This window comes from Corapipo altera, unplaced genomic scaffold (genome assembly GCF_003945725.1).
Source record: "Corapipo altera isolate COAL_440 unplaced genomic scaffold, ASM394572v1 2b, whole genome shotgun sequence".
Lineage (NCBI taxonomy): Eukaryota > Metazoa > Chordata > Aves > Passeriformes > Pipridae > Corapipo > Corapipo altera.
In genome coordinates this window covers 4,242,734-4,264,214 of record NW_020884874.1, presented here as the reverse complement: position 1 = coordinate 4,264,214, position 21,481 = coordinate 4,242,734, and positions in this window count along the sequence as shown.

Here is a 21,481-nt window from a genome sequence, read left to right as displayed (position 1 = left end):
CTTCTTAGAATCAAAGAATGGTTTGGCTTGGGAGGGACCTTTAAAAAAAGATAGTCCAACTCTATTGGATTAAGAGGACACTCTATTTGAGTGGGTTTCATTTGGATGAAAACAAATAAGAGAATTTCCTTCCAGCAGTGACTTAGTGTGACACAGCTACTACCAGGCAACCAGTCCACAGGAAGAGACTAGAGCCAATCTGTGGCCAACACCCTGAAAACTTGTGTAGCATGAATTTAGAAACCTCAATACTGACTGTGTCACCCTAAAAATCTGTTGGGCCACATTGAGAGAAAATATAGACCTAAACAAAGAAAATGTCCTGTGTTAAATATAACAAATAACAAGGCTAGTAAATAAAGCTTTATTTACTAAATAAGGTCCGCTTTGAGTGAGTGTTTATAGTTAAGTGCAGCTCTGAGAGAAAACTCCTTATGAAAATCTTCTTGTCCTTCTTGTTCCTTTTGACCCTTAAGATGAGCACCTTCTGATTAATACCTGTTCCTAAATTTCAGATTGCCCCTCTCTATGTATTCAGCTGTGTTTATAGTATAGTATGAACTACAATTTATTTTGCTATAAACCATAAGCTTTTCTAAGATTATTGTCAGCCTTCTAGTCACTTTTTAGAATGAAAGGAGGGAGTCACTTGTAGAGATACAGAGGATTCTCGGTTTTGTACTGTATCTGGTAAACAGCAATACTGCATTGTCCTTAATATGTCCTTATTAAGGTACTGAGAAACCAAGAGGCAGAGGAGAGAGATGGTGGTGAATACAGAGTATGAGAATAGCAGACAGAATATCTATCTACTGCAGCTTTTACCAAAGACATTTACTCCTGAAAATGCAGAAATAAACTAAAGAGACAGTTAACCCCAAAACAGTTTAGGTTTATGTCATGGAATTTTGCGGGAAATTTTTTCTCATACATTTCATTATACAATAATATTATGCAAGTGCCTCTAATGTTCTCGAGGTGTCAAGCCAAAACCAAAACTAACAAATAAGAAAAGAGGAAAACTAAAATAAAGGGACTGAAAGAGAGGAAAATAAGCCTTACCCTATTCCTATAAGTATATATACCTATAGCTCTTCCTTAAAAGTATTCCTATTCCTAAATAACAGACGCATCTTTACAGCTTTAAAACATCTTTAAAGAAGAGGGAATGTTGTAGCAGCAGGGTACCAGAGTGCCCCCCCAGTCATGGCTCGGCAGCGGCTGAGTCGCTTCCCCACCTCAGCCCAGCAGCAGATGGAGCTCTCGGCTTGCGTTTGAGCTGCCTTTTTCAGGCTTAGTTTTCTCTCTTTGTACCCTTTTTTTAAACCTTTCCGTTTGCCAATTGAATACATGTATTGCAGTATTAGTCCGTTGAAATTCAGAAATAAGTTGAAATAGGAGAGAGAAATTCAGAAGTTATTTTTCACACTAAAAAGCTACATTTCCCCTTGGGCTATCACATCATATATGTCTTTTACAAAGCCACTGCTGCTCTCGTCCAACAACCATAAAAGTTAAAGTTGTTCATTCTATATCTGGATCAAGCACTAAATAAGATCACATCTGTAAACATATTAGTATATGCATTTCTAATTAAATTTGCTTTTTTATTAGGATTTAATTAATAAAAAGTAACTATATTATTGTTATTATATTATATCAATTCTACTATGCAATTGGTTTCATGGCAAATTTCGCCCAAGGTTTTTGAATTGATTTACATTTAGAAATACTGGATTTAGACCCTATTTTAGTGCAGAAGAATTGAATTACAGTTCTTATCTGGACAAAATAGCCTCCATGTCGCTATAAAGTTAAAGAAATCAGACACATGTTCAGTACAAGATAGCTGATGGAACAGGTGGCAGCATCCTTTAATATGCCAGTTTAGCCAGCAGGAATCCTGAATTTTGGATGCACCACAGTATTATCATCAGATTGTTTGCATCAGCTGATTTATTTCCTAGTAAAATGCCATGTTCCTCAGCTCCAGTGATTTAGTCTGGCAGAGGGAGTTTGGAATGGAGAAGATAGGATATGGTGTTTTCAGGTAGGAGAGGTGCAGAACAGAAACCTATGAGCTGTGGGACAAGGTAAGGAATAAGTACAAAGCAGCTTGACTGTGACGCCCTTACTAAAGCATCCAGAAATGACTGAGAAGCATGGTGTCAAGTTTCTGCTTACAATGGTATTTAGTTTCCCTGTTTAATTTTAGTCAGAGATACATAAGCCAGATTGAGGACAAGGATTAGAACCCGTGATTTCTACCTTTACTAGGGGAGATAAGGGCTTTTGTTCCTGATGTGCAGGGAAGCTTACGCAAGCTAGTCTAGTATCACTGGACTGGTTTCTGCAATAAAAAGAGTGTATTAATTCCTCTTTCTCTGAGAGTTGTGTGGCTTTACAGAATTTTTAGAAGTACTTTAGCAGACCTTATGTTAAAGCACCCTTGCAAAGCACATTTGTTCTTGTTTAACTAAATGCAGATTGTGATCTCTGAGGAAAAAAAACTGCTTGTTTTTCATTAAATTAATCATTTCAGATGTATAAGGATAAAATCCATAGACATATTATTTTGCATTCTGGCAACATTTACATTTTTACATCTTAGATCTGGTATCAGAGTGTAAAATGAAGTCGTTCTGTGCTGGGGGAGCAAGGTTACTGTGTCTTGAAGCTCCTTACTTCAGTTGCAAATAAACTGTGGTCAATCTGTCTTAATACAAATCCTGGTGTTCTCAAGAGCAGAGTTGCTGGGAACAGTATCAACAATTTTCTGGGAACAAGTAGCAGACAGAAGTCATGTAACCAGCTTAATCATATATATATTTCACAGAATAAACTGGAGATGTCCCTTAGCTTAACCATTTTGATTTAAATTTGTAAAGAAACCCCAGACTCTCTATTTTGACCTCCCAGGCAATGATCTGGTTTAAAGAATTTATGAAGAGCAGAACCTGGCACAGAGGGAAAATTTTGCCATCAGGAGCAGGCTGCCAAAGGTTGACAAACTCTGTAATGAGTAAAGGGTACAAAGAGAGCATGACTTGTAGGGAGATAGAGCTTTTCAACCTAGAGAGACAGTCCTATGAATGATGAAGCCAAACACAAAATTGAAACAGGCAATTCAACTCAAAAAGCCTATTTAAATATTATTATACTAGATCCCCTGAAAGGAGAGTTAATTTTGAAAGTACCTACAGTGTGGGGGTTTGAGCCTGCAAAGGGAAATTCAAGCAGCAAATGGGTATGAAACAGGATTATATATTTTCTCGATTGCCACCATGCTTGTGCTCTCCAGCTTAGTCTGCTTCTCTCTGAACAGTATTAGTTTCTGCACTACAGTTTGCCTTCATGAAAAGAAGCACACACAACAGCCAATAGCTGAATATCACGTTAAAGTAATTCAACATAAAATTTTCCCTTTTTTCTGGTTTCAGAAACATTGAGAAACTGCATAGATCTTTGAGTTATAGCTGTATTTGTGACTTTGTAGAACAGAACTTCACAGAACCTTTGAATAGAAACATAAAATAGTAAATTCTACAATCCTAACTTGTTCAGAATATAAGAAATATATTACAACAGTCAACAGGTATCATAACATTGGAACTGTTTTCAGAGTAAAAGTCAGTGTAGACAGGGATTATTTAATGTAAGAATTGCTTAAAAATTATTTTAATACATTTATTCTTCGATATGTTTCCCAGTCCAAGAACCTGTGGTTAAAAACTGTAGGCAGTTTTCATACAATATTCTGTATAATTTCACAAGCACTGCTCCATGTGCACAGAAGACCCTTTAAAAGCTAACCTAAAACATACTTGTAAGTATTTAGACTACGTGTTACCAAGTTTCCACTGACTTCTACATTTTTTTACCTGGTGATCCAACCAAGCTGTTTGTGTATCTGCAGCAAGATGATGCATCTACATTTTAAAACTTTTATTTAGATATAGATACAGATTAGATATATCAAAGAGAACTTCAGACCTTAAATAGGGGGCAGCAAAAGGATACTGTTCAAGAGAGACAAAGAAGCAGTATGTCTAACTCCAGGAGTCTCGCTAATATGCATTGCTCCCTTATGAGCACCTGGACTGATTTGTCTTATACCAGAGGCCAAGCAGGTTCTCAGCTAATCCTAGGACAGACAGTGGCTTGTAGAGCTGCCTCTGACCTCCCACAACCATGGGTAAAGTCTTTGGACATCATTAAAACTCCTTATATTAACATGAGGGTGAATAATACAGTTATACGGTATAATTCCTTTTGAGAGTCTTTCTTGATTAATTCTGGACTGTCTTTAGTTTGTGACTTTAATGCGCAGAACGTCTGATCTGAAACATCAAAGGATCGGTAAAAAACAAACAAACAAAAACATTAAATTAACATCAATAATGTGCCTTATGGCTAATAATACTACATCTCATGAATATGAGTGTTTGAAAACTGAGAGTGGCATTCACAGGGAAGTACAATATTAAAAAATATTCCCATTCTTCTTCACACAGGGTCTTTTCAGCTTGTCATGGAAATGCACACTGTAGTACACTTTAGTCCCCATTAACAGCTGGCATGGCTTTCATCTTTCTGTCTGATGCACAGTGGCTTCTTCCTCTGGTTCACTTGTGGCAGAGAAATGTTGCCTGCATTTTTATTGTCTTACCTGCTTGAAAGTGGTTGGTACCATTTGCAACAAGATCTGCCAGCACTTTAGGAAATTGACCAGTAAGCTTGTAGGTAGCTCTGCTTGAAAGAAATAGGAGCTCAATTGCATAATCAGTCGAAATCACTGTTCCTTTTGACAAAACTGAAGAGTGGGAAAAAGCAAACTCATGAAAGTGCAAACACGCTGTCAGCATTCACCTCAGTGTTCACTGAACTTATCTCAATTAGAGGAAAAGCTCTGGTGATTCTGCCTGTACTAAGGGCTCGCCCAAGCAGTGAGAAACTGGGCTACTAACCCCTGTGCTAGGAGGGATGATTTCTCAATACATTCCCAAGGTTTCTCCAAGTTCTGCCATCACCAGGAACTGTTTCCCCGGTGCTCAACCGTGGAGCAGAATTCTGCCATTCTACATCAATTTCTCCTCCTTGTGTTTTGAGGATAGCAGCTGTTATGAGCAAAGTCTAGAGCTAGAATTCTGTGCTCCAAGCAGTGACATTCCCCTTTAAGCATTTAATGGACACCCACAGTCTTTAATTATGAGAAGTATCTCAGACTGGCCTAGAGAACACTCAGAAAGGGAGGAAAAGTATCTGAGAAGATACTCAGAAAGTTTCAGGGCTAAGGCTAAGGTCACAGGGGTAGTATCATGTTTTAATCTTATTTAGCAACTCAGATCCACACAGTCATTCGCCGTTCATTTGCCCTCACTTGAGACAAGGGAGAGAACTGGAAGTGTAGCAATGAGAAACTCATGGGTTGACACAAAGACAGTAAAGCAAAAGCCATGCTCATAAGCAAAGCAAAACAAGGATTTCATTCACCACTTCCCATGGGCATGCAGGTGTTCAGCCATTTCCAACAAATCAGGGATCCATCACACGTAACAACTGCTTGGGAAGACAAACGCCATCACTCCAAACATCCTCCTGCTTCCTTCTTGCCCCACATATACATACTGAGCATGATCCCATATGGTCTGGGAGACCTGTGGCAGAGAAAGGAACATGGCACTCTTCATTGTGGCAACAGAGCATTTTTTTCTGCTCAGTAGGCGGTTTCCTTTTTAGCATATTTAAACTATTTTAATCAACTAATTTTATTACATAAATAAGAGTTCTAGATTGAAAACACAAAAAAGATCTTTAAAGGCGTAGTAGGTATGCCAGTTGTTTTCTACCTCTTTTTTTCTGTCATAAAATATTTCTATAATTTCTTCAATTGTCCATGAAATGGAAATGCACAAAGCACAGATGAAACTCCCTACATTAGTAAATAAACATGACTTTTGGTGGAAATGGATTTGTACTAGAATTGGAATTTTAGTAACAAATAACAAGAACTCTTCAATATGACTGGGGAAAACAAACAAATAAAAATTACTCTTCTAATTCTGAGTTTTTCAGTATTTAATAGAAAATTATTATTCACAATGTACATGTCTTGAAATATAAAAGCAGTTGAAAAGAACTGTGACAACCTGAAAAACAGCATTATAGGGAGGTAACTTTAAACTTAACATTGTGCAGATATTTACAAAATTTTTCAGGACATGTTGTAGGGCAGATTTTCTTATATTCACTGCACTTGTTGCCCACAGCAGCTGCAGTAGCTTAGACTGTGCCGTAGTATATGCAACAACCATATCCTTGTTACACTGTATAGACCACCTTTAAACAACAATTTTCATTGATTCACAGAAACATAAAATCGTTTAGGCTGGAAAAGATCTTTAAGATCATCAAGCATAACCATTGATTTATTTTTTTTTTTACTTTTATTTCAATTTAGATATCAATTTGAATTGAAAACATACATTTTTCTGGCCAAACAATTTAGTTTTACAGCAGTTGCTCCTTTCATGGAATAGATCCCTGCAAGTAGGTCTACAAACAGAGAGCATCATGAGCCCTCCCCATACAGGTGAGAAGATGGTGTACAGTCATTTTGGTTTCCTAGACTTGAGGGAAAACTGAGCAACATACTGCTCTGCAAGAACGTGGAGCTGCAGTAACATCTCAGCTATATGAATTGCTGCAGCCATTCAAAATTAATTAGCACAGATATTTTATTCTTTGCTGCTACATTCTACCCCAAACACAGGCTTAGAAAGTGATTAACTAGAGTCATAAAACCACAGATAATGAAGAAACCTCATGTGTCCTAACGCACGGTCTCTTTCAAGTCCTGTGGACTCCTGTAAGCTGTGATTATACCTGACATATTAAGTGTGATTCTTACTTCAGCACAAATGCCTGCTCCAAGTGCCTACTTGCCTTTCCTGAAATAGTGCAAGTACAGGAATTACTTGAACAGCATTGTGGCTTTTTCCTCCTCTCTCTAGAAGAGAAGTTGCTATTATATAGACCAGATTCTAAGTTTATCCTTTTATCCTATACTCTTTTATTTTTATTTTCTTTTCTCATTGGCCAGGAGGAATAGTGCTCCTTTCAAACTCTGCTGTTTGATTTTTTTTTTCCGTTTTATGCTAAAGTAAATAAGCAGACATGGAATCCCTGTCAGTAAGAAACAGCACACACTGATAATCTCTCTCCTGCTCTTGGAATAGCTCTAGTTGATGTCAATGGCATTTGTCTGTGAGATGAAGATCCCTGTTCAGAGCCCATCCTACTATCTTGTACCATAGTGAGTAAAAAGCTATATCTCTTGACAAGTTCCTATCACCACTGCAGTTGCAAGAGCTTCTGCAGCCTGCTGGTGCCTGCTTGTTATTTTTGTGTATGACAACTGGACACAAAAACAGTGTTATGTTCATAATAATTTTTTACATATATAATTGTAACCACCTGCTAGAAACCACCTACAATTTTCAGTGAATATTTATAATCAAAACCAGCAAAAAAAAAATTCACCATCAGAATTATTTCCAAGCTACTATGAGAAAACTTTTGTCCCCTACCTTCAGTTCTTCGTTGAAATCACTGCTTCTGTCAGACCTTGAAATTACTTAAGTCTGAAACTGAAGCCTAGCAAGATAATTATTATCTCTTATCAATTTGCTACTTGTCCTTTAGCACTGCAACTGACACATTTGTGTGAAAGGAGAGCAGAACACAATGCATCTAGGGAATGCTGCAACAAAGGTCTGCTGCAGCTCATTTCTCAAGGCTGTAAGTGAGCACCCTGAAACAAGGCTTTAAAGGCATTTGAACAAGGAAAAATATTCAAGCACTGTCTGAGCATACAAATGGACTCACATTTTGGATTCCTGAATAAAAAGCTTAAAGCCATGTCTGTCAGTGTCTCACTGGTTTGAAGTTTATAGGTTTTAGTCTATTTAGGGGCTATTATGAGCATAAATCAGGAAACAAATACAGCCTTCACAGAATAGTAATTTTAGCCAGTCTTCAACCTCCATCATATCCACATATCCATAAATTTTCAGGCACCTCTCCCTGCCTGTAGTCTGGAGAAAGGTAGAGAGAGGCTGGATGGAGATGATCCACTGTGAGAGTAAACTGTCAGCATGGTAGCCCCGTATCAGCTGGACTGGCTAGATGGTAAGTTGGGGTGGGTTTCACCTCCCTCTCCCTGAATTTTTCCACCTCTTGATAAGTGTTATGGTAGTAGAGACATGAGAGACAAATGCTGCAAGTAACAGAAAAAAAGTCTTCTGCTGTCAGAAAGTTAGGGGAGGGTTTTCCTCCCAATGCTTTGAGGTATCATTAATATAAGCTGTGAAGAAAATCTAAACTGAAAGGTTAAAAAAAGATGAGGCATTAAATGTGGTGATCTCACAGGGCCTCAGGGAGAAGTGTGTTTGTTCCTGACCACTGTACAAGATTCCTGTTTACTGTCAGAAGGACTAATGGCTGGCACCTACATCCACACAGATTTTAAAACCTTTCCTTGTGCAGTGTCAGTTATCCACACCATGACCAGCTTCTGGCTCCCAACGGGGAGGTCAAGTCCTCTGGCATGCTTCATCACTGCACCAGCTCTGGTTCTGCAGAGAACTGTGCTGTACTGAACCATATATACCTAGCCACTTCCCTCTTAATGTCTGGGCTTGCATTCCTGCTCAGAATTGACCTAAAATGTGTGAAAAAATACTTGAGACATTTTTCTTGACACAGAAACCTCAGTTTTCCACAGAAGATGTATCAATAATGCAGCAAAGCTCCCCAATGAGATGAATGAGGAATAGTTCAGCCTCTAGCAACTGCTTCATCTACAGTTAGCTCTGAATGCAAACAAGATGGGTTGCAGGTGTGGATTTCTGCTTATGCCCAGTATCTTACTTAGATATGCATTTATGTGGAACAGAATGGCAAAGACAACCATCTTCTGATTCAGACTAAGTCTGAGCATTTTCTGAAGTGCAGTGTCCCTTTGGTCAACTTTCTAATGTGTACTTTTTTCCCAATACTGCCCCAGATTTCTAATTCCAAAGAAGTTAAGGCTTTTGCAGACTCTGTTTTCACTGTCCAATAAGTAATGCACTAGTAATGTGGAAAGGATAAAACTTCACTGTCACAAGCCACGCTAGATCTGTGCAGAGCTGACGTCAACAAGAGTCGTGTATGTGGAACAAGGCCAGTACATAACAGGGCTCTCAATGTTTGACTTTTCAATGTTTCTATTGGGTTTTCATGGATAGGCTTAATGGTATTATCTAAACCCTTAAGAGAATATTCAACAAATGAGAAATGTGCCTGATAACCCGCTCTACTGAATAGTGTGTCCTGACAGCTAGGGAATCCTACTGCAACCCCTCAACTGAAATGAACCAATTTTGCCAATGTCATTTTTCACCAACTGAAGCCTTTTCACCTCATTTTTATCTTAGTGACAGTTCTTCTCCAGTAACCACCATTTACACTGACAATAATCTTCTTCCACCACATGCTCCACTTGTCAACAGCAACCACTTTGTTATCATAAAAGTAGTTTCTTGGAATTTTGCTCAGAGTCTCACTCAAGTGTAACTGTATAAGATGATACACATCTCCCTTCAAAATCCTCATCTTCTTTTACACTGCTTTACTCACCCAGTTAGGGGTCTAGAAATTAGAGCCATGTTTCCTCTTCAAAATGTATTTATTTGTCATAGAATGGCTTGGGTTGTAAAGGACTTTAAAGATCATCTAGTTCCAATGCCTCTGCCATGGGCAGGGGCACCTTTCACTAAACCAAGTTGCTCAAAGCTCCATCCAGCCTGACTTGAACATCTCTATGGATGGGGCATCCACAGCTCTGGGCAATCTGTTCCAGTGCCTCACCACACTCACAGCAAAGAACTTTCTCCTAATATCTAATCTAAACCTACTTTCTTTCTGTTTGAAACCATTCCCCCTTGTCCTGTCACCACACGCTCTTGTAAAAATTCCCTCTCCATCTTTCTTGTAGGCTCCCTTCAGGCATTTGAAGGATGCAATTAGGTCACCCCAAAGACTTTTGTATGTCAGAGAGACATTTCTTTGCATTTGAGAGTCCAAGGCCAAGTACAGTAGTTAAAGGGAAATCAAGGTAGGATATTTTGAAGACATTGGGGAGTGATTAAATAGCTATACTGATACTGTACAAGCATGGAAAGGGCAAAACATGAGATTCCTCTGTTGTCTGCAAAACTATGGAGCCCAAGAAGAGCAGAGAACCTCAAAGCAATGAATCATGAGGAAAAGTATCATAAAGACAACAACTATGTTTGGTGCTGCTGCTTATAGTTGACATTAACTGTTCTGAGAGCCTGTACACATAAATAGACACTCTGAAAATTAAACAGAGAGTTTCTGTTTATCACACATTTTGTCTGGCAGTCTTTCTGCTGAATGTGCTAAGAAACTTGCCTATTGCCCAAAGACCTGGCTCCCAGCAAAAGCACAAAAGCCTCCTTGGAAGGTTTTGGAGGTTTTTGAAGAAACAGGAATATTGAAATCAGAGCCCATCAGTGATCAGCCTTCTCCCTCCCAAAGTCTCAGACTACTGGTCCCTTCTAGAACCACTACACATCAGGAAGTATATTTCCTTGGTCCTGGTGGATTTAAAAAGGAAAGTAAGAATTAGGTAGATTCAAGAGAAACAGAGGACTAGAAGGGAAAGATATTACTGCCAGACCTACTAACATAACTGTTCCAGGCTTGTATTATTTCCACCATTCTGCATATTTATTCGCTCTTGTAGATTTGTTTCATTCTCTTCACACAGTCTCCATTTTATATTCCTAGCTTTCTTTCTCCTCCTCCTCTTTTCTCCACCTGTCATTTTTGTACTCTGTATTGTTCTCCTCAACCCTTTCTTGTCCTCTTCTTGAGGCCAGAAGTATGTGCAGTGCAACAGTTGTTTTCTCTGGCTTTTTCAATCATAAAGGTATACACAGACAGACAAATCTGTATGTTTGAGAAGACAAATCAAAGGCACTTATTAATTCTGCATTAGGAGCAGATGACAATGGTATTTGTGATGACTGTCACAACTCACTTAAATCTGGGGCCTGAGAGCTCTCTTGTCTGGGCAGACAAGTCTTGTCTCAATGTAAATGATCCACTGCACCAGAGCACTGAAGCTCTTCAGCTGGATCTTCATCCCAAATCTCTGGGTATTCCAGGCCATTGAAAGCAAGTTAAAATGTAAGACCAGCCCTAGAAGGATGTTTGGTATTCTACAAAGAGGCAGTGTAACAATGTGCAGGTGTGATATCCTTGTAGTAGCCATTCAGAAAGATGCTGCAGAGCTCTGTACCAGCTGGAGCATCAGGCCTAGGAAACAAGACTTTTATTGCATTGTTATTTTTCAAATGGCCCTCTCATTGCCTAACTAGAGAGATGGACTCTGTTAGCTAATTTGAGATAATACAAAGCTTTACTGAGGCTAGCTTTACTAGAGTGCTTAGCATCAGCAAGGAAGTCTGTTAGAAACTGAGGAGTAAGCTTCAAACGAGTGGCAACTCAGTACCTCGCCTGATAGGAGAAAGCCCAGAGCTACCCATTGGACAGGTTACTGTAAGGACTCACTTAGCCCTGTCACCCTTCTGATGGTAAGTTAAGAAGAGATATTTAAATGAATACATGGATGTTATATAAGGAAGGAACTTTACTTATCTCAGATACCATGTAAATACGTCTTGCAACTTTTCTGGTCAGCGCTTGTTCCCTCTGGTACATAATGCTGCTTAACTCATAAGTTTAACTCATAAGTACTAGCAGATGAAATAAGAACAATTTGTCTTAGGTCACGACACAACTGACAATGTCACTGGACATAACAATGAAGCTTTAAAAAGACCTAAAAACATGCCAGAGCAATGGAATAAATAAATCAGAGATGACTTCCAAATCATACAAAATTAATAACAAACTAATATTTTTTTTCTTCTGTAATATTAAATTCTCCGTTCTGGAGCAAATTTACATGACAGGCCACAAAGGACTATTGATATTGTGTGTAAAGTAGAACACACATGGGGGACTACCTTGAAAAGACTTAAAAAGCTCACAAAAACATCACTCACAAAATTATGCAACCCAGAATTAAAGCTTTCCATATATCCTTAATTTTATCTTTTTTGTGAATGATACATTGTTAGCTAAATTTTGAGACATTTTTTCCACACAACACAGTTTTGGTTATGTAAGATCCCAGGCTCTTCTTACAAGCTCATCTAAGGGGTTTTATGACAAAAAGATACAAGGCTCCAAAAAATCAGCTCAATAGATTTATTAAAAGGGCCTTCAGTTCTTTTATACCCTGAGGCCATGCATGGGAAAAATGCCATGACACTTTTCAAGGTGTTAAAGTAACACACTTTTACTGGCGAACTTTGGAAATTAAGGGAACTTGGCAAAAGTTTAAACAAACATTCACTCAACATAAAGCATTTCACAAAGCATTGACTTAGCAAATTCCAACCCATCCAGGTTTAAGTTACCCAAATATCAAGAAGAGGAAAGTAGGAGAAGAGGAAGAAGTAAAGAAAAAAAGAAAGAGAGAATTATAGCTACTGTCTTAGATCCAGCCTTGTGGTATTCCGAATGAAAAAAAAAAAAGTGAGAGTAGTTTTTATACAACCTTATGGTCTTTTTTAATGAAAAAGTGCATATAAAGAGGTATAATAAAGAAGCTGAAGTTTTGTTTCCAATGGGTGGCACACAAAGCCCATTACTCTTTATACAAACACTATTCTTTATAATGCTTCATACTTATTCTTTAGTACCATCTATTCTCCACCACATCTACAGAATTCCATCAATCTGCCCTTTTCTGCTCAATGCATTCATGTAACTGAGTTTTAAATTACATGGGTGTCACATAAAATTTGTGTGGTTCTGCCAAATAACTTGTAGCTCAGAATTTTATCAACCAATCCAGTGCTACAACTTAAATATTGTATTACTGGAACAAACTTACATAAAATCACTAGTAGTGTTATGCTGTTGAAAGAAGTTATATATATCTAGTGAGACATGAGTTAATTACAAATAAAAAATATATGTTTGCATATGTATTTTATTTTTGTTAAGTGTATTTTTATGTTTGTTATATTTGCAAAACTGATGTCTTTTTCCAAGCACTGATGTCTTTTTCCAAGCATTTTATCCTTGCTTAGGATAAAATAGAATTAATATAATCAAATCAAAATGTCTATTTGGTAGAAGAAAGTCTGCAGCAAATATCAGCAACGCTTTCAAATAACTTTTAAAATACTTACCACAGCTGGACATAGGAAGCTAACTAGCTATCAGCACTGCAGCAAACAGCATTTTGACAGTCCTGTGTCATTCCGACTAACTATATAATACACTATATATACTAAAAATATAAGCATCCCTTTAGTGATGGTCTTACAGAAACGGATTAAATAGTCAATCAATTTCAATGGTTTTCCATGGTATGGAATTGTATACGGCATATCTGCCAAAAGTCATTGCTACATATTCAAAAGCATGTTATTACTTCCTTGTTAGGTCTTGAGGACAGACTAGTGTTCAGCTGGTTTTATCTAGTCCATCTTTCTATTTATATTATATTAAGATCTTAGAATTTCTATCGCTGTTTGTTTTTGTCATCTGAAATTGTGGAATGAAAGTAATCGGAATCCTTTTCAGTCTCATTATTTTTAAAGTTTTCATGTTGATTTTTGTTAGGCAAGAATGGCTTGAGTAAATTCAGGACTACATCTTTGCCTGGTTGAAACAAGTCTTCAATTGCCCAAAACTGCCTTGATCTCACAACACTGCAGCTTAATCATAAATGCAAGGAGGCACAAGTGTTTGGTTTGCTTTATCGCTAGTAGAGATAGCATTTAGTGAAAATATAGTTCTATATAAAAGTCTATTGCACAACCTTTGTGAAATTTTAGTCACCATTTTAGTAGGTGATACCTACAGCTTGACTATTCTGTATCTTACCATTCAGGACACTGATGTATAAAATGACAACTGGGAAAAAAAATCTGTGAATCTGTATCTGCTTTAAAATTGTTTACAGTGCTTTTTGTTTGTTAATAAGTTAGAGACATTTTCATGTCCAAACAGTCCAGGACACATAATCCAACAGTAATCAGACTATTGAGAAAGATACCTGCAAGAAAGTCCTACCTGGATATCAGTACACCAAGGGGTGCTGAGATTATTCATTAGGAGGGCTGACTGGGAAATTCTTTTCTGATTGTCAGTGTATTTTATGATATCAAAGAAATATTCTTCCATAATCTCTCTCAATGTCTCTTTGAACGATTAACATTTTAAAACATCTCTGTTTTTTCCCACAGATATATTATCAATGAAATATTGGCTAAAGTCAGCTGAAGCACCTTTATTTCAACATTCTTTATCAACATTTTATAGTTTAACTTTTTTATGCCTTTTTATTCTTGAAATGAAAAATTATTACACAGAAGCATATTTTGAAAATACCAAACATGAACATCTGTAATTTCAGAAAAACCGCATAAATACTCCAAACAGAACTTTTATATGTCAATTTCAAAGGACTAAGTTCCTAATGAAAAAAATCTAACTGTTCTGCTCCATGGATTTGTGTCACCTTTTTCCGGTGCGAAAGCTACTAACACCCCTGTAATTTAGATGCCTGTTAGTATAATGGCTGATTCACTTTCTCAGTCGTCTTTGTTTCATCAGTCCTGCTTTACTCTGATAGTTTGGCCCACCACCTCCAAGGCCTTTTCTATGTTAAGAAACCGAACAGGGCACTGCCTTGCAGTCATGAGTGCTGCTTAAAGCATTAGCACGTTCCCCAGCCTGGTTTTGGTCCATGCCAATTAGCACTCTCCCTGCTGGCGCTCTAGCATGGACAGACAGATGGCTTAATATACAGGTAGGTAGTTAATTATCAAATGCAGGCTTGGGACCAATTCTGATAGCAATTTTGAGTAGGGATGACCTATTTTGCCAGGAGAGAAGCTTATCTTTACGGATTGAAAACTTGTTGTGCTAAGGCAAGTCTCACCCAAAGCAGTCAAAGAGACTTCTCAGTCAATGCTGCTTCCTGAAAGGGCTACCCTACTGAAATAGAGGGTTCGGGTATGTAGAGACACCTCACATATGAACAGAGTTTTCGTGCACACACTTTGTCAGAGGTTGTTTGTAGGGGGCGTGTTTTAGGGATGCTCCAAGGGGCATCCTGGGAAATGAAGTCCCAAATGTACTCCCACACACATGGGCACTGGGGTACCACATGGTGATTGGTTAAGGGAATCATGTGCTGTTTTGAACTGCGTATAAAAGGGTGGTGTTTACTTCCAATAAACAGATTAGGTGGTTGAACTCTCAGTTGTTTAGGTCTGCGTGGGTTTATTTATTTATTATATTAATAAAGCCATAGTTGTTCTCAAAGTGTTAAACACAGTCTGCTGTGTTACTATCATGTATGTTTTCCTATTAGTGTTGAAAGGCCAGGCTTCAGTAGGACCCTCTTAAATTTAAAAAAAAAAAATCAAAATTCATCTTTTCCTTGCCCATAGATGTGCTAGCCCTTCCTTCCCTCTCATCTAGTCCCATTTCCCACTCACGAGATGTAGCCACCAATCTACCCTTATGACATATTGGTTACTGAGAAATGCTTCCGTGTATTACAAAAGCTGAGTGCTCTATGAAACTGTGCTGGAAGTGCCACTGGAAAGGCCTGCTTTTCAGTGAAGGCTGGCAGCTAGGAGAGGTGTAGGCGTGCTTAGTGTGACAGTTTGCAGGCTGTTTGGACCTAAATTTATGAAATGCATGCTCACAATTATGTACTTGATCAGTGAGTTAAGTTCCATCATAAGTCCATTCAATCAAATATGTGCTGCTGGAGCACTGAGCCACTTGGTCACCAGAAGCCCTGAAACTATCAGCTCAGTGCTCCAGGAATATGACAGCCCATAGAACACCTGTAAAGCAATCATTGTGGTGTTTTTTTCTTACATCAAATGTTGTTGTCCCCAAAATTCTAACAACTACAGAGAAATAGTTTTGTCACTTTTTCTAAACAATACCTGCTCCACAGAGGTACAGTAAATAATTGCTTGTCTCTAAATTGGTTGACATTTACACTTCAAAACTGTGAGGAATAAATCTGACAGAGCTATTTGATCTTTGCATGAAAATGGACTTCAAAGCTGAATGCATATTTCTGCTCATTTTACAGCTACAGATTTCCAGCAGAAAGTGATTATGCCTCTGATTACTGATGCCTATTGTAGCAGCAGTTTCATCTAGTGCTTTTTTAGAATTTAATCATTGTCTTTTGTTGACCAGTACAACAGTACAGAGAGCCACATATGTAAGTGGCTAGTCTAATTGAAAAACACACTAAATCTACTGGATTTTTGTAATGCAGTAAATCATGAATAGGAGAATAAAAATGTCCTCAATGTCTGTGTGTGTATTGTTACTTTGAAGCTACTCCCAGCTACCACCACCATAGGATCAGAGGAGAACCTAACACCCACTACTTTAAATAATTATTGGATTCGCTTTTCTCATTATTTCTCATTCATTCTATTTTAAGCACCACCCCACTTGATGTTATAATTAGTTCTCTGAAAAACCTTTTGCAGAATAAGTGGTTCTGGCTTTGGAGTATCAGAGATATGACAACTATGTGTGTTAGGCAGAAGAAACAATTTAATTGTCAAAATTTGCAGTGGGGACCCGAATTTAACTTGGATATTAGTAAGAAAGCCATGCATATAAGGAGCGTATTTTCCTCCTTATTAGCAGAAGCATTAAGTGGATACATAGAATTTCTAGTTTGTTAGCATGTGGCTCAGTACATGAATCTTTCAAAGCCACACGTTAATGAAATTTTCAGGGGTTTTTTGGATGACATCAAATGCGTGTACCCACTATCAAACATGTAGATGCAAGTTCATCATCTGAAGGTAGAAGGAAAATGGTGATATTTGCTCTGAATATGTCTATTCAAAAGAAGCTTGAGGAGCTTCCTTCTGTTTCTCTATAAGCAGTTTTAAAATGCTTTTTTAGCAGAAGGACTGTAAAGTTCCATACAGTCAGGACCCTTTTGTTCATGTCTTATCTTTTCTGGCTTCTTCTCCTTCTTCAGTATTTTAACTTCTGCTCTCTCTATGACTTTTGCACACTGCACATCCCAGAGGGAAATACTGGGTGCTTTCCCTTCCTGCAGCACCCAGTGAAAATGCAGTTTTAGCAGAGTCTAAAAAAGGCTTCTTATAAACCTTCACATGGCAAGAGCAGCACCCAGCCAATGTTTATCCAACCAGTGTTCACGCAGCAGCAGGCATTGCCTATGCAGCCATTACTACACCTATTGGAGTTCCATGAGTCCGATGGGAGATGAAAGCTTCCAAAAATGGCTGTCCCTGCTCTCTTTACAAATTCAGTCTCAAGTAGGATTATATGCATTGGACAGAAAGACGGCTCAGAGTATTGGCTCTTAAACACCGATCCCAGACAGACCCAGTTCACACAAAGAGAAAAAACCAAAGAGTGACCAGTAAATTCAGTGATTTCAGCAGCAGTGCTCAGGTATTTAATAAGGCTTAAAGAAATGCCGAGCTCTTACAGTTGTCTGTTGGTATAACAATTTAAGGATCATGGCATTAGTAACAAGATGACATGGCGTCATGGCATGGCTTGTAGATTTCCTCCTCTCTGATGCCCACTCAGCTGGGTAAAATGAGTTTGCAGCCAACTATTTCCTTTCCAGGAACTGCATGTGCTTGGAAAATGCTGCAAAACAAGGAAGTAATTCAGAATCCTAAAGAATATTGGCCACTTTGCCCATTCCTAAATAAAATGGGGTACCACTTATTTCTGTTATTCCATTCATTCTGCCAAATGTTTTTTCCAGGGGAAAGAATTCAGGTGTTCCTCATTATCCTTCTGTGCTGTTCTAGCAAATAAAAATATGAAATAATATTAAGTCCTTTTCATTGGACAGTTTTTTAATGACTCAAATAGTATAAAATCAGTATTAGTATTCATGCCACATTCAATTATCTCCCTACCATGTCCCCCTATTTGCTTTCCTATGTGTTGGTTCATCACACAATGCTAATTAGGTCACTTCAAATGGACCATAATTGACAATGACACTTTTGCAGGTTTATATTTTCACACAGAAAATCTGAGAATAAATTAATGACCAGCAATTTTGGCAATTACGGTCAATTAAATTTGTCAACATCACAATTGACAAAATTAATATATATTTAGTATTGAAACCTTGACATTAAGAATGCAGTCTTGGCTAATAACCAGATTTAGATGACAAATGTGTAGTACTGCATCAAAATGATTCATCCTCAAAAGGTATGGGCTTAAATATTGATATCTTTTAAATCCAATACCCTATCAATAGATGACTAATAAAAAAAAAGATCCTGAAGCTCACATACACCAGTGGGGGAAAAAATCATTTTCTAATTAATGGCTGCACCATTGTCTAGGCTTTAATGAAGGTATGGAAAATTCCGGTATTGGGTTTTCAGTGTTTTAACTGCATGCCTACTTCACCTAAAACCTTATCTAAAATAAAAATTTTAAAAAATATCTTTACTCATCCTACACTGGCTGCAAATTTTTATAGGCAAATTGGAGAATACCTTGAGATGTTACTGAAAATGCTCAACATTAATCTTATACTATTGAGTCTATGCACCAGAACTACAGATTTTGTGCAAAGTAGGTCCACTGATAGTAATCCTCCTCTTAGGCTGCATATACCTTATAGTTGTAATAAAAAAATCAAAAATAAATCCAAGATAAATTCACTTCTATGACCATAGAAAAATAAATTAAAGCACAGTGCAGTCATTTGGGTTTGTGATATATGTATGAAAGAACCAAACATATTCCAAAGGATTCCTTCTCAAGAAGCTTTGGAGAGCAGATTGTACCAAACCAAGACTGGCAGTAGTTTTCCACTTTTGGATCTGGAAATAAAATGAAAAGTCAATTAACTGAACTTCATTTCCAAAACAAATAATATTGCAATTTTAAATCCTGTTTATTGTTACTACCTTTTGCTTGAACACATTTTGTCCTGAGGATATACACAGGTCAAATAGTTGCATTAATACAATTCAGACAGGCTTTTTGAAATTAACCCCCCACACTTTGTAACACCCAGGGAGACTTCTGTCTTCTGTGGTCATTTGGAACTCATTAGTCAAGTTAAACAGCCATGAAAAACATTGATGGGACAGGATAGTAAAGCAGACATAAAAAAATCCTTATTATCCAGGATATATTAACTTTGTGTTTAACACGGAGCTAGTGCTATATCAACTGTAAAGCAAGATGGCTTGACAGACATTGATATAGTTGGAATTGTATTACCATAGCCAAATGCAAATTGAGGATAATAGCTGGCAAATCTGAGAACAGACTTCATTAGCTTTCCACGCATGTGCTTGCATGTGAACATCATATTGCCATATTCATTTTGACCCAAAGTAGATAAACTGGTTAAAAAAATTAACGATTCATTACAGCACTGAGTTTCCTGATTGAACCACAGGCCTAAGTCACTATTTTCACAACAGCCAGGGATGTCAAATAAAACTTAATTGGAAATTAGTGTATTGCATTTTTCAGAGTGTAAGATGATGTCTGAGCAAAACCTAATATTTCTAGTGTTTATGGGAACTATTTTCATCTTCCTTTATCTGAACCATTGGACTGGGTGGAGAATGCTGACATGTCTCTGGGATAAAAATTTAAGTCCTTAAGTTTTTATTAGTAGCGTTTGCATTATTAGAGTACTTAAGAAGTTCAGAAAGAAACAGTTCTAACTGATGTAGTCTTATATCAGAGAGGAAACAAAATTATTTAAAAGCAAATTTAAAGTTATTATAAAAATAATAGGTGGAAAGATGGGAGAGAAAGTGAAAGGACACAAGTTAAAACCCACTGTAAGCAAGAGAAATACGCATGGAAATGCCAGATTTTCAGAAGAATTCCACCTGCAGAATCTCACATTTGGTTTACAACACAAAGCAATCAATAATCTTGGGTCTTGAACACTTCTGACAATTCATTTCCTTTGGTCAGGTACTTCCTCCTGTCCATTCTGGCTGTGTCAGAGTAACCAGAGCAGGGAATCCATCTGCCTGTGATCTGTCATCATTTCTAACAAGTAGATGGTGATAACAGCATGATATCAGCTTATTCACTGAAGAAACTGCATAGCAAGCACAATCACTTTAAAGGAGGAAGATAAGTAATATAAAGGGTTACTTGATCACTGACAATAAATGTGTCCTCCACAGTGGACTACATGACAAAAATGAGACAAAAATTCTCATATCTATATGAACTGTAAATCTTGCATTTTTTTCAAAGAACCACTCACTTTTTAATTTAGTAAGGAACCCGAGAATGGACCAATGAACTACAGACTTCCTCGGGACAAAGAAGGTTTGTCTTAGTCACCAAAACCATCTCACTTAACTATTCCCATGTGCAATCCTATACATTTGCTGACTGTAACCTCCTGTGTCTTAGTCACATTCCTGAAATCCAGTCACACCATTGACCTGCATGAGCTGCAAGGGGGCAGCCTGTCTCACCGTAGTTTTCCCCATAGGCTTAAGTATTTGCAGAATTATTTCTCTCTCATGTTCTCACTCCTCTCTTCTTTGGCTTCAATTGCTGTTGTGCAGTGTTTTCGCCCCTTCTTAAATCTGTTATCCCAGAGGCGCTACCACTGTTGCTGGTGGCCTCAGCCTTGGCCAGCAACAGGTCCGTCTTGTTGTAGCCAGCTGGCATAGACTCTAGGAAATAGAAGCTTTTAGCAGCTTCTCACAGAAGCCACCTTTGCAGCCCTCCCTGCTATGTAAACCCGGTGGTGCAAATCTACTCAAAATCTAATGATTCAAAACCTAGCTGTTAATTTGCTGTTTGGAAAATAATTAAGAGAATGACTTTTTTTAAATGCCCAAACTGTTCATACCTCGTGAGCTGTCATTCATTAAATAGTAATGTCAAAGATCAGCAGAACATTTTTTCTTTCTGTATCAAATTTTTGGCACAGAAACAATTGCAAAATGTAATTTTTGAATATCCACCTTTGAACTGTATATTTAAATAGTCTTTAATGAGACTGGCTTATTTAATAAACATGAAAGGGTGTCAGAGTGGCTTAAGGGAAGAAGCATGGGATTCCTTTGGAGCACATTATTTATTAACTCCAAGGTGATAATCTGAATACCATAAAATGATGTAAACAGGACCAGATCTGTCTTTTGTAGCAACTTTAGGGGAGTCTTCTGTGTGTTCAGGTAGGAATTCTGGAACAGGGTTTTAGTGAAGAAAAGTTGATGCACATTGTTCTGTTTTGCAACCAATTTTGCTCATTCAACTGAGTCAG